Below are 15,529 nucleotides of genomic sequence, written 5' to 3' on the forward strand. Positions count from 1 at the left end.
GCGCCCCTTCAACCTCAGGAGGCTGAGGAAATTTGGCTTGTCACCCAAAACCCTACAGATGCACAATTGAGAGCATCCTGTCGGGCTGCATCACCACCTGGTACGGCAACTGCACCGCCCATAACCGCAGGGCTCTCCAGAGGGTGGTGTAGTCTGCACAACGGATCACTGGGGGCAAACTACCTGCCCTCCAGTACACCTACAGCACCCGATGTCACAGAAAGGCTAAAAAGATCATCAAGGACAACAACCACCTGAGCCACTGCCTGTTCACTCCGCTACCATCCAGAAGGCAAGGTGTATCAAAGCTGGGACCGAGAGACTGAAAAAAAGCTTCTATCTCAAGGCCACCAGACTGTTAAACAGCCATCACTAACACAGGGAGGCTGCTGCCTACATACAGACTTGAAATCATTGGCCACATTAATAAATGGATCACTAGTCACTTTAATAATGCCACTTTAATAATGTTTACATATTTTGCATTACTGATCGCATATGTATATACTGTGTTTTATACCATCTATTGCATCTTGCCTATGCTGCTCGGTCATTGCTCATCCATATATTTATATGTATATATTCTTATTCCCTTCCTTTACTTAGATTTGTGTGTATTAGGTAGTTGTTGTGTAATTATTAGATTACTTGTAAGATATTACTGCACTGTCGGAACTAGAAGCACAAGCATTTCGCTACACTCGCAATAACATCTGCTGACCATGTGTATGTGACCAATAAGATTTGATTGGATTTGATTTGATTCAATGAGGTATAACCATTCAACTTAAGTTTTTGCCGCAGGTTTGCAGGGATAATATGAAAGGCTTCTTGTACATCTGAAATCTATGGATACTGGTTAACTGCTGAGCAATTTATTCTGTGGGGAAATGCAATGGCAAGCAGAACTGCAAAGTTAATGAAGAAGATCTGTGTGTGTGTGTGTGTGTGTGTGTGTGTGTGTGTGTGTGTGTGTGTGTGTGTACACGCTACTGTGTCTATAGGTGGGTTGTTCCACGAAACAAGTGCCTTTTTTCTGTGATGTTTTTTAAGTTGAATTTGTGAACAAATATTGGATTTTAAAAGCCTGTATTATTAAATGAAGTGCCCATTAATATAGACCATATGGACATTTCAATAAATCTGATTTGTAATATGAATAAGGACTTGCTAAAGTGCCAAAATGCATCATTTTGACATGTCCTTCTGTGCATCCTCTGTGACTTCTAGGAACATTTAAACCCACTTAACCCTGCATTTCTTCAAGTTTTCGCTATCATTGTAAAGCCGTAGCTATTTTTTGTTGCTGTTGACAAAGCCATTTCTGAAGGTTATTATTTATTTTATTAGTGCTTAATTTTATTGTCAAAAAAACCCTATACCTAATGTTTAGGTAAACCCTGTTACGTGAACTGAACTCTCGTTTTAATATGGTGAAACTATTGCTTAAAAACAAATGTAAAGAGACATTAAACAACTTATAGTCAAATCATAGTGTAAAAGCAGGTGAGCTGGTTCTACTCATTTTGGCCATTTTATGGTGGAAAACTGAGTTGGTAGAACATAACATGTCAACGCGGTCAACCATATATGGACAGGCTAGAAATGTTTTAACAATGTTTTAGTGGAGCTTGCATTCAATTGCCCCTCCCTGCTGACACAACAAGCGGCCATTCCCCCTGTCACACACAACAAGCTTCCATTCCCCCTGTCACAAGGGGATTTATAGGTGATGAAGTCGTCAACCCTGTTATGGTCAACCCTGTTACTTTATTAGGCACTTAATAGGCACTTAGTAACCTCCTAAAATGGGAAAATGTTTTTTGTTTGTTGATTATGACAGAATGTTAAAATAAGCTGAAAGAAAATACATTTTTCTACCAAGTTACACTACTCAAAAGGCACCTTATTGTTGGAACAACCAAGGTATTTAGGAGGTGAGGAGGACAATAACATTGGTAATACAGTGATACAGTTGCATTGTGACAGAGCAAGAGCTCAGGGAAAGTTGCAACCTGGTCTCAGAGCATTTCGTATCATTCTGTATGTAAATCCAAGACACTCCATTCTGTATGATATGTTATGTTTGGTATGGTATGTAGTAATTTGTGGATGTCCATCATCCATTGCGTATGATATGTTATGAATACAATTTGAATGATATGTTACGAATTGCAATTCGTACAAATGTTGCAAATTGCAAATTCATACAATATGTTATGAATTTTCGAAACTTATGATATGTTATGAATTCCAATTTATTTTTGCTAACGTTAGCTAGGTACATAGACGCAGAAAGTAGGAGTACTGAGGGCGCTGCAGCCTGAAAAATCTGAAGTAAAAAAATATTGTAAAACAATATATATTAAATATATTTTGTTATTTTTTTCAGAAAACGAGTGCACTGGGCCTTTACTTGGATAGCAAACCAATAATGACATCTGTAGCATCTCAGCTTTGGCAAAAAAGGTAGTTGTATAATTAAGAACAGTATCTTGCAGGATTCAATAGTTGGAATTGTAAGAAAAGAACAAAACCCTGTCCTCAAACATTTACATTAAAATGAGCTACGTTCTGGGCAAAGACACAAAACATCCACATCAATTAACATGGAAAACAGTCACTTTTTGTGCAGTATTAATTTGACATCCTTACAAACCACTTAATGTAAATGTACATTACCGTATTGTACATAGGTTGTTCATCTAGGTTTGTACCTGTAGACTTTCCATCGCCATTAAAAAAGCAACGCACAATACAGTAATTGAGCACATTGATACATCAAGTGGTTTGTGATGAGATGACGTGGCTCAGTTGGTAGAGTATGGTACTTGCAATGCTAGGGTTGTGGGTTTGATTCCCACAGGAGACCAGTACAAAAATGTATGCACACAATACTGTAAGTTTCTCTAGATAAGTTGCATTTGCAAAATATTTAAAGAAACTGAAAAACAAATATAAAGCAAATATTTGTATATTCCACAAGTATTATCAGATTAACTATTTTTTACAGGTAATTATCAGACTCAAGTTATAAATGCTGGTAAACACTCAAATACATTTAGTTTAAATTATTTCACAAAAGTAGTGCACTGGGCCTTTACTAGTCCTGTATTAGTGGAACAATATAGATGCTTTCAGCACAGGCAATTCTTAGGTGGCTAATGTTAGCTAGGCTAGGGGTTAGGTTAGGGGTTAGGGTTAAGGTTAGAGTTAAGGTTACGAGTTAGGTTTAAAGGGTTAAGGTTAGTTGAAGGGTTAGCTAAAAGGGTTAAGGTTAGGGTTAGGGGAAGGGTTAGCTAACAGGCTGAGTAGTTGCAAAGTTACTAAAGTTGTCTGTGACGTTCGCATTATATACGCCCACCCATCCAGTCCTTTCATTTTTGCCTAAAGTAACCTTCTGTTTTATGTAACCCTACCAAACGTAACATATCATACTAATTTAAGTGTCCTGGATTGACATTTATTTATGCACTATGTTATGTCTAGTCTATGAGATCAGGCTGGGTGAAAGCGCTTTATAAAGTGCAACAAATTAAGACAGATACTTTCAGCTGGCTGTAGTAGTAGGGGAGAGAGCTCCTCCTAGGAGGCATTTGACAGTGGTCCTGGAATGGTCATGTAGCCTTCTCCCCTAAGCCAGCTGCAGTAGTGAGCAGTCTCTGCAGTATAATTCATCATCATCAGCATACATCATCATACATTATGTGAAATATTGTGTCTCTACTAGGCCTCGCTACATGCTAAGTTATAGCAAGACCTCATCTGATGTAGAACTAATTCAATATTCCATGTAGACTTGTAATGTTATGTATGTTGACAATAGCAATTTGACAATCGCAGAAACTCACGGCCACTCACTGTGGCAATTTCTGAAAATGCAGTTGTCAAATGTTACAGAAGTATTTCTCACTAAATTAAACAATTATGTGTATTTACACAGATTTAATACAAAATATTTAACGTCAATATTTTCTGCTTCAAAATACTCTATTATATTGAGTAGATATTCTAAACTCTCAATTAGCCTGGCCTGCCTGATACAGACATCCTGATGGTAAAAGTATTCATTTACATTCTCCTCACGTAGCTCACAATCAACATGCCACAGTCGTCAATCACACATAACTTTTCCACTTAAGACCAAAACTTAATACCAATGTGTATGACTAAAATATGCAATGCGATAAAAAAAAGAATGGTGAAAGATAGATACAGTTAAATTACAGCAACGTCGACGACACTTCACGACCTTTTTTAGAGGTTGCACATTTTACAGGTACACCACGAAAACATGGCTCAATGAATGTCCCGAGCGTCAAGTTATTCTTAATTGATATTAGTCATTGATATGTTTGAGTAGAAGGCTACTTTTCCCATTTGATATTTCACCTATTATCTATAACAATGACTTGCACAGGAACGTGACGTCCTGTTGATTAATTACATGCGAAGGTGTAAAACGTGACACTTGCTGGACACTTACCGGGACATTTGGAAGGCTAAACGTTGCAGAAGGACAGCACGGTATCGGTGAGTCGGTCTGACGGCATAGCCCACGGATGGGCGATGGGTAGCCTATTACACCGGCGTACTGCAGGCAACACGCTGTTATTGGCATGCAGACGCTGTTATCCGCATACAGACGAGCTCATCTTCGAGCTGATCGTCGAGCTTCCCAAGTCGAGTCCCATCAGGTATGGGGTCGTCAGGTTGAAATAGACGTTACCTGAAATAGATACGCAAAGGCGATGGTATGTGGTTCTGAAATGGACAGCTCCTTCAGGGTTTTTTTAATGGGAAGGAAAGATGCTGGTAGAGCAGGGTTCCCCAACTGGTGGCCCGCATGCCGAATTTGGCCAGTGGGTAAAAAAAAATTGGGGGAAATAACCCAGCTAGCACAGTTGGTTCCTTATACGTTTTTGTTGTCCCATTGGTTCTGGGAATGAAGCCCTGAGTTTCCTGACAGGTAAAATTCAATGTTTTTTAAACGTTCTGAAAATGAAAGTGAAAATTCCTGCCTCTTCTGGGAAAATTATTTTATAGGTTGCAGGGAGGTTCTATTGTTCTGTTTTACAAAGGTTCCCAAAAAGTTTTCCAGGGAGGTTTTTATTAAAGATGCACTATGCAGAAATCGCTCCGCCATTTCCTGTTTGCAAAAATTCTCATTGTTTGCCTAATTTCAGTTTGTGATAAAACAAGAACGTATAGTGTAGAGAATCATTATACCATCTAAACCACTGTGAAAAATATTTTCCATAACCAAACACACCACCAGGATGGAGCTACCATGCCATGTTTTTTTAACTGAAACAAAGCTGCTCATTTTAGTCTATTCCAACAGATTCCATTTCACTGTTAAGATCAGGTGTGGCCAATTAGTACACACTTGAACAAACTTAACAAGATAGAGGATAGAGAAAGTTTTGTTGATGCTAAGAATGGAATGTACAGTTGAAGTCGGAAGTTTACATACACCTTTGCTAAATACATTTAAACTCAGTTTTTCACAATTCCTGACATTTAATCCTAGTAAAAATGCCCTGTCTTAGGTCAGTAAGGATCACCACTTTATTTTAAGAATGTGAAATGTCAGAATAATAGTAGAGAGAATAATTGTTTTCAGCTTTTATTTCTTTCATCACATTCCCAGGGGGTCAGACGTTTACATACACTCGATTAGTATTTGGTAGCAGTGCCTTTAAATTGTTTAACATGGGTCAAACGTTTTGGGTAGCCTTCCACAAGCTTCCCACAATAAGTTGGGTGAATTTTGTCCAATTCCTCGTGACAGAGCTGGTGTAACTGAGTCAGGTTTGTAGGCCTCCTTGCTTGCACATGTTTTTTCAGTTCTGCCCACAAGTTTTCTATAGGATTGAAGTCAGGGCTTTGTGATGGCCACTCCAATACCTTGACTTTGTTGTCCTTAAGCCATTTTGCCACAACTTTGGAAGTATGCTTGGGGTCATTGTTCATTTGGAAGACCCATTTGCGACCAAGCTTTAACTTCCTGACTGATGTCTTGAGATGTTGCTTCAATATATTCACATCATTTTCCTACCTTATGATGCCATCTATTTTGTGAAGTGCACCAGTCCCTCCTGCAGCAAGGCACCCCGCACAACATGATGCTGCCACCCCCATGCTTCACGGTTGGGATGGTGTCCTTCAGCTTGCAAGCCTCCCCCTTTTTCCTCCAAACATAACAATGGTCATTATGGCCAAACAGTTCTATTTTTGTTTCATCAGACCAGAGGAAATTTCTCCAAAAAGTACGATCTTTGTCCCCATATGCAGTTTCAAACCATGGTCTGGCTTTTTTTATGGCGGTTTTGGAGCAGTGGATTGTTCCTTGCTGAGCGGCCTTTCAGGTTATGATGATATAGGACTCGTTTTACTGTGGATATAGATACTTTTGTACCCGTTTCCTCCAGCATCTTCACAAGGTCCTTTGCTGTTCTTCTGGGATTTATTTGCACTTTTCGCACCAAAGTACGTTCATCTCTAGGATACAGAACACGTCTCCTTCCTGAGCGGTATGACGGCTGCGTGGTCCCATGGTGTTTATACTTGCATACTATTGTTTGTACAGATGAACGTGGTACCTTCAGGTGTTTGGAAATTGCTCCCATGGATGAACCAGACTCTTTGAGGTCCAGAATTTTTTTTCTGAGGTCTTGGCTGATTTCTTTTGATTTTCCCATGATGTCAAGAAAAGAGGCACTGAGTTTGAAGGTAGGCTTTGAAGTACATCCACAGGTACACCTCCAATTGACTCAAATGGTGTCAATTCGCCTATCAGAAGCTTCAAAAGCCATGACATAATTTTCTGGAATTTTCCGAGCTGTTTAAAGGCACAGTCAACTTAGTGCATGTAAACTTCTAAACCACTGGAATTGTGATACAGTGAATTATAAGTGAAATAATCTGTCTGTAAACAATTGTTGGAAAAATGACTTGTGTCATGCACAAAGTAGATGTCCTAACTGACTTGCCAAAACTATAGTTTGTTTACAAGAAATTTGTGGAGTGACGAGTTAAAACGAGTTTTAATGACTCCAACATAAGTGTATGTAACCATGTTTGAACTTTTACGTCATGAAACACCAAGAATATAATGTTATTTTGTCAAGTTCCTTAAATGTGGTGAGAATGTTCCAAAGCCAAGCAACTATCCCGCACCATTCTCAGAACGTTGTGGGAAGGTTGTGTGCAAAATAACCAACAAGGCTCTCACCAATCTCTAAGAAACATGTGATTCTCAGAACATTATGTGCTGGCTGGGATATATATATATATGTATATGATGACGTTTTAGTCAAGTATTATATCTGTTTGGGCTTCTTGCGGTCAATTTGCAGTCAATAATTAAGTTCCGTCCCCCTGACCATCCGCTCAAGAAAAAATTGTCCCGCTGTTGAATCTAGTTGACGATCCCAGCAGTAGAGTGTCTACTGCAACATTCAGTAGGATCATCTATCCTTCCAGACATCACAACACACTAGATCACGCTCACAACATATCACACCCTCCCTACCAGCTCGAGCCTATGCTCAGTCACTGCAGCCAAGACTGTTATTAGTTTGCAGGTATGACAAATTATTCAGGTGTTGTGCAGAGGGGATCAGTGAACAGTAGACTCGCTAGACTACAGAATGATGTCATTTGATGGCAATGCTGTTGGCAAAGATTTGTCTGACACTGAGAGACTGGGGATGTTCTGGGACTCACAGGCTTTATCGAAAATCACCGATAAGGGGATGTCACATAGATGTACAGATGTAAGATCTTAATTTGATTACACTTTTATTGCTGAGAATTGTTTTCCTGCACAGGTAATGCAAAATTGTAGTGTATTTGAGGTTTAACAAGGCTTCTATAGTTTGTATTTTCCACTTAAAAATGACAGACTTGATTTTCCCTAACGAAAAATGTATAAACCCCTACAGTTTCTTTTACATTAACTATAATCCACACAATAATTCACATTTCATGTTGCTGCATGATTTTTTCCCCTGCTGTAGCAAACTGGTTCAAATTAAGATCCTACATATGTATGACATGATTTTGCTTATGGGTACAATAGGTGTTACTCATATTTCTATTGATTTACACAACATACTCCTGGATGAAAACCTGAGATAAGCAAAATATGTATTTGAACTTTCTATGGAAAGTTCCTGATGAGAGTGTGAAACCCCCTCATGGATATAGCTAGTAGTACAGGCAAGAGGCTAGGATTTAAGTCAGGTGCAGTAAGAAAGGCAAGATACTGTATTCTTTTGTTTTAAATACTTAATTTGAACCCACAAATCACATTACAGTCGAGAAGGACTCCAACATTTCAAAGGACACAGATATCTGGACACTTCTGGATATAGAAAGCGCCTTCTTCTTCATAAAGCTAGGCTGCCATCGACTGCTGACACTGAGCAGTTCCTTGCTAGCTGTTTTGCCTTTGTCCTATGCAGGCCAGCAATCTGAAGGCCACCTACTGTCAGCCTATGTACATGGCCGAGACTCCCAAATGTCAGCACCACATGTTTGCACTGATAGCCAAGGCTGTGCAGGTGTGACACAATGGGATGGCACTTCTTATTTATTGATTTATTTTTGTACTTTTACCCCAATTGGTAGTTAAAGTCTTGTCCCATCACTGCAACTCCCGTACGGACTCTGGAGAGGCGAAGGCTGAGAGCCATACGTCCTCTGAGACACGTCCCTTCCAAGTCGCACTGCTTCTTGACACACTGCTCGCTTAACCCAGACGCCAGCCGCACTAATGTGTCAGAGGAAACACTGTACAACTGACGACCGAAATCAGCTTGCAAGCGCCCGGCACGCCACAAGCAGTCGCTGGAGCGCAATGGGACAAGGAAATCCTGGCCGGCCAAAACCTCCCCTAACCCGGACAGTGCTGGGCTAATTGTGCGCTGCCTCATGGGTCTCCTGGTCACGGCCGGCTGTGACAGAGCCTGGGAACAAACCCGGGGCTGTAGTGACACCTCAAGCACTGTGATGCAGTGCCTTAGACCGCTGCACCACTCGGGACGCCAATATTTTAGCAACTTGGCAGCAAAGGTCTGCTCCATGTAGAAGTCAAAAGAGCAACCCACTTCCAAAATGAGCACCTCCCTTTGGCCTCCACCACAACAACAATATCTGGTATATTTGGTATACAAGTAAACAAATCATCAATATCAAATCAGCCTCAGACAACTAACTGTTGGTGAATATGCACTGATGGTGGTACTGCCTGTTTCACCTCTCGCACACACACACACACACACACACACACACACACACACACACACACACACACACACACACACACACCTCGATATAGGCCTTTTTTGAAATTATGGACGTGACAGGCAACTGCAAAGAATGGAATGCTGCTTCACTGGTTTCCCTGGTAATGAGTGACTGACCCATCTTTGCAAGGCGATGCAGGTAAGGAATTGGTCAAGAAAAAAAACCCGCTGTACTTACAGTAATACATTCCACTGAAAAATATAATAATTGACACCAAGTTGAAACTGGTGTGTTAGTGCTGGGATAGAAGAAAATGTGCACTGCGCTGGTGGATCATCATGTCCCCAGGTAACTGAGCAGTAACTCCCACTGTCTCGGTCAGTGTGTGGCACTGCTTACCGCCACCCGTTGGCTTCAGGGGATGATGTAATAAGTAAACCAAAGGGCAGGGAGGTTGGTTGAGAGCGGAGAGACTCATGCCAGCAGCCCTGGCGCCATGCCTGGTAAAAAGCACACCATGAGGCCTTGTTCTAACTTTCACATCCTGTTCTTCACTTTGTCCTCAAACGAACAATATTCGTTCTATTCCATGAGAACTCCTCTGTGGATTGTGCATCTAGCTTACTTCTAAAATGGTTTTTAATTAATTTGGGGTGACATCTGTCTGCTGTTGTTGTTGTACTGTTAGTGTAAGTGATATAACAAGGCTTATCCCAAGTGCATTTATTATGCATTGTTTTATGTGTTTAATTCTTGAGTTGTAACATACTGTATCTGCAGACACATTATCCCACACTATGACACCCTAACACAGTGGTACCCTACCAGGGGTACTAGGACCCCTGGGGGTACTTGGCCTATCCACATGGGGTACTTGAGAAGAGTCATGAGACCATAGTCCTACTGGTAAAATGCACATGAGGGGGTACTTCAGGGGTACTCCGGGCAGAGATAAATTCAGTTGGTGGTACAATAACTGAAAAAGGTTGGGAACCACTGCCCTAGCACGTCTCAGTTTTGTCCAGAAGATGGCATCATTCTCCTACCAGTAGGTTATTAGTCAGTCTTCTAAACATGGGTTGGTGAATGTGACCAAACTCAAATTCCCACAGCATTATTGGATAAACTGTTGGCCACATCTTCTGGCTAACATCATTCTGGTTGAACATGTATTATGCCAAATGTGTGGGAATACTTTAAAGCTTTTACAATTACAATTTTAGGGATTTAGCAGAAGCTCTCACCCAGAGCAATTTACAGTTAGTGCATTCATCTTAAGATAGCTAGGTGGGACACACATATCACAGTCATAGTAAGTAAATTTTTCTTCAATAAAGTAGCTATCAGAATAGTCAGAGGGTGAACAAAGTTAAGTGCGAGTATTAGTTCACAAAAGAGGGGTAGCCATGGGGGAGGGGGGTGCTGTGGGATTATTTAAGATACTCTTTGAAGAGGTAGGGTCTCAGATGTTTTCGGGAGATGGGCTAGGACTCTGCTGTCCTAGCTTCAGGGGGAAGCTCGTTCCACAATTGGGGTGCCAAGACAGAGAAGAGCTTGGACTTGGCTGATTGGGAGCTGCCCTCCCATAGGTGTTGGGGTGTTGGGTTTGAGCATAGCCTGAAGGTAGGGAGGGGCAGTTCCTCTTGCTGTTCCGCTGTAGTGGATGCAAGCTTAGACTGGAAATAATTATTCAGTAATCCCTATCAATGGTGGACTGGAACTGGGACTGGGGAGCAAGGCGCAGCCAATCAGAATGAGTTTTCCCCACAAAAGTCTTCATTCGAAACAGAAATACTCCTCAGTTTCATCATCTGTCTGGGTGGCTTGTCTCAGACGATCCCACAGATGAAGAAGCCGGATGTGGTGGTCCTGGGCTGGTGTGGTTACATGTGGTCTGGTTGGACATACTGCCAAATTCTCAAAAATTATGTTGGAGGCAGTTTATTGTAGAGAAATTAACATTACATTATCTGGCAACAGAGACATGGTCTACCTCATCTTTTCTAACCAGCTGGAGATACAACTCACAACTCACCACTATAACTGGGCCTCTGCTCTAGCCATTATGTTCACCTCCCTGTTATGCTGTCTATCTGTCTCAGCATCTTCTCTGCTGTCACTCTGTGCTTCTTGTTGTCTGTCTGTCTGTCTGTCTGCCTGCTTAAGCATTATAAGTTATAAAAGTCAAGCTAACGACTTAAGGCCGGTTCATATTTGGTCTAAAGACATGTCTGTAGACAATTAGAATGTGACAAGTGTCGCTAGTCAAAACAACATTTAATTTATTCTCCGGTGGAATGTTTTTAGAATGTGGTTGCAACTGTCGGTTACCTTGTCGCACAGACATGAAAAAAGTTGAAAGTCTCTGCGACTGTTGCAAGGTTTGTTGTCATGGTTATCGGACTGCCACAGCAACCAGACCAAATCCTTCTGTGACAAGATGATGTAGGAGTTCTAAAATTCTCTGATAGAATGATCTACTTTTATTTTGCCGCACTGTGGCGGTAAGCTATTTTCTGTAAGCTTGCATTAACTTGTAAATAATTATGTTGTTGTGGATTTATTTTCCTGTAATAATTAATAAAAAGTAACTAAAGTTAAGATGTTGTCAGTTATACTCATTATTTGAACTGGCTAGCCAGCTAGCTAGCTCGCTAACAAGGTAGCAACAAACCAAAAGATTGTTTTGAAAATTGCTTTTAGTTGCCTGGCTTGCTAGGTTGACATTTGCTAAATTCATTTTTAAACGGATGGGTTTATTGGTGTTAAAATAGAAAATAATGCTATTTGGAGCTGTTGTCACGCAGAGGATGTCGTTTTGTGTACCTTTTCCTAACGACGACGACAAGTTTGATGTCAGGCGACAATAGAATGTTCATGATGTCTCTACGTCAATCGTCTACAGACATGTCAATAGACGGACTGTAAAACCAGCTTTTATGCTATATTGCAAATGAGTGCGTGTCATGTGTGTTTCCCTGAATCAACACCTACCCTAAGTGCTAATTACTACAGTTTAGGTGTCTAGGTAAGTCTATGGTTGCCTAGATTGGTTCTCAATCAGAGGCAGGTGTTTATTGTTGTCTCTGATTGGGAACCATATTTAGGCAGCCATATTCTTTGGGTATTTTGTGGGTGATTGTTTCCTGTCTTTGTGTTTTATGCACCAGATAGGGCTGTTTCGGTTTTCACGTTTATTGTTTTGTAGTTTGTTCATAGTTGAGTTTTCTTATTAAAGAACCATGAACTATAACCACGCTGCGTTTTGGTCCGCCTCTCCTTCCCAGGAAGAAAACCGTGACAGAAATAAGTTGTTTCATCTAACACGTCCAAGCAGGAATGCATGACTCAAGATATTTTGGATGTTCAACCTAATCCAGTGCTTGACATGAATTTTGGGTTGACAATTAAACTATAGTTGCTATATTATATAGTCTAAATAGGACTCCAGAATTTTCAATAGACATGAATTGCATACAGTGCCTTGCGAAAGTATTCGGCCCCCTTGAACTTTGCGACCTTTTGCCACATTTCAGGCTTCAAACATAAAGATATAAAACTGTATTTTTTTGTGAAGAATCAACAACAAGTGGGACACAATCATGAAGTGGAACGACATTTATTGGATATTTCAAACTTTTTTAACAAATCAAAAACTGAAAAATTGGGCGTGTAAAATTATTCAGCCCCTTTACTTTCAGTGCAGCAAACTCTCTCCAGAAGTTCAGTGAGGATCTCTGAATGATCCAATGTTGACCTAAATGACTAATGATGATAAATACAATCCACCTGTGTGTAATCAAGTCTCCGTATAAATGCACCTGCACTGTGATAGTCTCAGAGGTCCGTTAAAAGCGCAGAGAGCATCATGAAGAACAAGGAACACACCAGGCAGGTCCGAGATACTGTTGTGAAGAAGTTTAAAGCCGGATTTGGATACAAAAAGATTTCCCAAGCTTTAAACATCCCAAGGAGCGCTGTGCAAGCAATAATATTGAAATGGAAGGAGTATCAGACCACTGCAAATCTACCAAGACCTGGCCGTCCCTCTAAACTTTCAGCTCATACAAGGAGAAGACTGATCAGAGATGCAGCCAAGAGGCCCATGATCACTCTGGATGAACTGCAGAGATCTACAGCTGAGGTGGGAGACTCTGTCCATAGGACAACAATCAGTCGTATATTGCACAAATCTGGCCTTTATGGAAGAGTGGCAAGAAGAAAGCCATTTCTTAAAGATATCCATAAAAAGTGTCGTTTAAAGTTTGCCACAAGCCACCTGGGAGACACACCAAACATGTGGAAGAAGGTGCTCTGGTCAGATGAAACCAAAATTTAACTTTTTGACAACAATGCAAGACGTTATGTTTGGCGTAAAAGCAACACAGCTCATCACCCTGAACACACCATCCCCACTGTCAAACATGGTGATGGCAGCATCATGGTTTGGGCCTGCTTTTCTTCAGCAGGGACAGGGAAGATGGTTACAATTGATGGGAAGATGGATGGAGCCAAATACAGGACCATTCTGGAAGAAAACCTGATGGAGTCTGCGAAAGACCTGAGACTGGGACGGAGATTTGTCTTCCAACAAGACAATGATCCAAAACATAAAGCAAAATCTACAATGGAATGGTTCAAAAATAAACATATCCAGGTGTTAGAATGGCCAAGTCAAAGTCCAGACCTGAATCCAATCGAGAATCTGTGGAAAGAACTGAAAACTGCTGTTCACAAATGCTCTCCATCCAAGCTCACTGAGCTCGAGCTGTTTTGCAAGGAGGAATGGGAAAAAATGTCAGTCTCTCGATGTGCAAAACTGATAGAGACATACCCCAAGCGACTTACAGCTGTAATCGCAGCAAAAGGTGGCGCTACAAAGTATTAACTTAAAGGGGGTATTAACTTAATTTTGCACGCCCAATTTTTCAGTTTTTGATTTGTTAAAAAAGTTTGAAATATCCAATAAATGTCGTTCCACTTCATGATTGTGTCCCACTTGTTGTTGATTCTTCACAAAAAAATACAGTTTTATATCTTTATGTTTGAAGCCTGAAATGTGGCAAAAGGTCGCAAAGTTCAAGGGGGCCGAATACTTTCGCAAGGCACTGTACATCTTTATATGCACTAACTAATATCATAACCAAATTAATTTGGTGTTCAACACCGAAAAAAATGGAAACTCAAAACCCATTAACTAGATTGCTAACTCTAAATATAATATCCACTGCTAGTAGCCATGTATTCAACCTACAATAAATGTAATGTCCTAAAAAAAACTGCAGTTGTAGACTACTATCTATGAGACCTATAAGCCTATGCCCTCGCAATGGCCGGTTCGCATATCGCTCATGTGCCGCTCCATATCCATATAAAATAGTTGGTTGTAAAATAATTGCTATTAAGCTGAATATGGAAAGTTGAGAAATAAACATTGTACCAACAGAAAGCTGAGACCCTCCTCTCTTCAACAGGGACAAGGGGACGAAGCTTCCAAAACTGTGTTTTTCTTCCAAAGCTGTGCAATTACATTTTGAAATGTTATATGTTCAGAATGCATTTATTCTCTCTCATCACAGCAGCAGCCCCCTCAAAATAGGATATTTTGAGTGAGGTGACAATGTAGAATGTGCTCTTTCTACTTTTATAGGCAATGTGTTTGATGTACTTGATACCATTCCACTCATTCTCTCCAGCTATTACCACGAGCCCGTTCTCCCCAATTAACTTCGGGCTAGGCCCCTTTTTTCTCAATTTCCGCCTGAATGACGTGCTCAAAGTAAACTGCCTGTTGCTCAGGCCCTGAAGCCAGGATATGCATATAATAGGTACCATTGGAAAGACAACACTTAGAGTTTTGTAGAAATGTTAAAATAATGTAGGAGAATATAACACATTAGATATGGTAGGAGAAAATCCAAAGAAAAACCAACTGGAATAAAAAAAAATTGAGAGACCATCTTAGAATGGCAAGTATAAGGTCATACTGAAAATTAGCCCTGTATGCAATTCCTATGGCTTCCACAGGGTGTCAGCAGTCTATGTTCAAGGTTTCAGGCTTGAAAAACGATTAAGAAATATCAGTTTTAGTCCAGGGACACAGTCTTGGAAATTCGTGTTTGCACGCGCCATGAAGACAGGATGCACCTGCTAAAATCTATTTTCAGATTCCTTTCTCTGCATGTTGAACGAGTGGATTACTCAAATCGATGGCGCCAACTAAACTGACTTTTTGGGATATAAAGAAGGATTTTATTCAACAAATGATACTACA

This window comes from Oncorhynchus mykiss, chromosome 16 (genome assembly GCF_057628025.1).
Source record: "Oncorhynchus mykiss isolate SJ-2025 chromosome 16, ASM5762802v1, whole genome shotgun sequence".
Lineage (NCBI taxonomy): Eukaryota > Metazoa > Chordata > Actinopteri > Salmoniformes > Salmonidae > Oncorhynchus > Oncorhynchus mykiss.